We start from the raw sequence: 2391 nt of genomic DNA, 5'->3' as shown, positions 1-2391 counted from the left end.
CCCCAATGCCCCATATGATCCCCAATGCCCCATATGATCCCCAATGCCCCATATGATCTCCCCAATGCCCCATATGATCTCCCCAATGCCCCCCATATGATCCCCCCAATGCCTGCCACAGATTCTAACCCAATGGGAACTCCGGAGCATTCAATGTTCGTTTTGTTCTGATGAACTCACAGGAATAAAGTTTGCGTTGATGTAATCGGCTCCCTCCTCCCCCTCCCCCTCCTCCTCGTCCTCTCTGGTGATCAGCTTCACTCGGCTGAAATCATCTGAAATGGAAAAGAAAGAAATTGTCTTCAGCACAGAATTGAGGGAGAGAAGCTGCCCATCCTCCGCATAGGACTCCTCCCCCATTCTCCCACATGACGGCTCCTAAGGGGCCCAGTGATGTCACATTGGGGGTGGGGAAAGGGCCCTCGGTCTTTAGAGGGGGAAGTTCTTCTACAGAATAATACAAATAAAACACAGAGACTGGAAACAAAACACAGGGGCCCCTCGTGGCCCCTCAGCATGTCAGAGGATGTTAGTTATATACGGGGAAGGTGGCTTCTGATTGGTTGCTGTGTGTCTTCTGCTGTGGTCCTTCCTGGTGGAACCGATCGGAACTTATTCTCATCATTGAGCCCACACCAGGGGTGGACTGACCATTCGGGCCCCTGGCCATAAGGGCCCTCGTACCTAAAATTCCTGCAGCCCCCGCACAATATAAGGGCCGGCTGGGACTGGAAGGACTTACACGGCAATATGTTTGTGTAGCGGTTCTTGCAACGGTTGGCCGCCAGTTCTGCGGCGCAATGCTCGATATCCAGACCAATCATTTTCAGTTCCTGTAGAAGAGGGAGAATGTTAGGGGCCCGATGACGCACACAACACAAAAAGATGGTCTACAGCAGCGGTTCCCAACCTGCGTCACCTCAGGGGCCACACTTGTCCTTGGTCATTGAACCAAGGCTCTACACCGTTCAACCCTAACCCAGAATGATGAAAGGAGAGTCTAGAGGCTTCATTCCAGACCAGTGACCCCAGTGACCCCCAATGTCACGTCATGTCCTCTAGAACAGTGGTTCTCAACCTTTCTAGGGCCGGGACCCCCTCGGTAACACTTGCCAAGTTGTGGTGACCCCCCCAACCGTAAAATGTAGTGATGCACCAATACTAGTATCTGTGTGGGCTCTCGGAAGGCAATGCGGGCTCTCAGGTGGCTAGTGGGGCTCTCAGGTGGCATCCAGTGCAGGCTCTGTGGTGATCAAGCACTCGCCTCCCCTCACTCCTGCCTGCTCCCCTCTCTCTGATCCTCTCCGGCTGCTGCAGCGCCATCTAGGGGAACTGACACTGCTGCGCTAGGAGGAGGCTGAGGAGCCTCTTACCTAGAGCAACACAAGGCATCTGGGGACCCCTCAACTGTAGGTCGCGACCCACAGGTTGAGAACCACTGCTCTAGAAGGTTGGTGTGACTCCTCTGTACTGAGGGGGGACCTCTCGCTGTTTGGGAGTGCCGGCCTTGTTCTCGGATCTGAGTATTAGCCGACCCGTCTCGTCCTGAACATACAGAACTCGCACCATGAGACGGACATCTGACCAGAACCATGACAAGCACTCAATGTCCTCCTCCTCTACGAAGTATCATCGATAGAACTCACCTCAAACTGCAGAGAAAACTTATAGTCGGAATCCCGCGACATCTCCGCCATGTAAGAGTCAAAGTCGTCCAACTGAACGGGGCTTCAAGAGAAGGAGAAGAAGGAACGTAAAACTGACGCCCAATATCGGGATCTTCATTCGTTGTATTCAATGCCAATCACAAACAACAAGTTCCTAACCAGAGACAGGAAGTGCTATGAATTGTATAGAGGAGGGGACAGGAAGTTCTATGAATTGTATGGAGGAGGGGAGAGGAAGTTCTATGAATTGTATGGAGGAGGGGAGAGGAAGTTCTATGAATTGTATGGAGGAGGGGACAGGAAGTTCTATGAATTGTATGGAGGAGGGGACAGGAAGGTCTATGAATTGTATGGAGGAGGGGACAGGAAGGTCTATGAATTGTATGGAGGAGGGGACAGGAAGTTCTATGAATTGTATGGAGGAGGGGAGAGGAAGTTCCATGAATTGTATGGAGGAGGGGAGAGGAAGTTCTATGAATTGTATGGAGGAGGGGACAGGAAGGTCTATGAATTGTATGGAGGAGGGGACAGGAAGTTCTATGAATTGTATGGAGGAGGGGAGAGGAAGTTCTATGAATTGTATGGAGGAGGGGACAGGAAGTTCCATGAATTGTATGGAGGAGGGGAGAGGAAGTTCTGAAGGAACGCCATTTGAGGGGCTTTAAAGGAGAACTTCTGCCCCACCTGCTTCTGCCCCTGGTGCTGCTCTTTAATTGTCTTCCCC

At 51.8% G+C, this 2391-nt stretch overlaps 1 long non-coding RNA gene across 1 annotated transcript; it reads right to left on the bottom strand.

The window, feature by feature from the left end:
* Positions 1–224: 224 nt before the first annotated feature.
* Positions 225–1742, bottom strand: LOC108803986. Its single transcript, XR_001942317.1, has 3 exons — positions 1647–1742; positions 743–833; positions 225–275 (listed from the first exon to the last, which is right to left on the bottom strand). It is a non-coding gene; the product is annotated as an uncharacterized LOC108803986 (long non-coding RNA).
* Positions 1743–2391: the final 649 nt, after the last annotated feature.

The sequence above is a fragment of the Nanorana parkeri genome, unplaced genomic scaffold (genome assembly GCF_000935625.1).
Source record: "Nanorana parkeri isolate BGI_ZX_2015 unplaced genomic scaffold, ASM93562v1 scaffold4674, whole genome shotgun sequence".
Classification (NCBI taxonomy): Eukaryota; Metazoa; Chordata; class Amphibia; order Anura; family Dicroglossidae; genus Nanorana; species Nanorana parkeri.
This window is presented reverse-complemented; position numbering and strand designations above follow the sequence as displayed.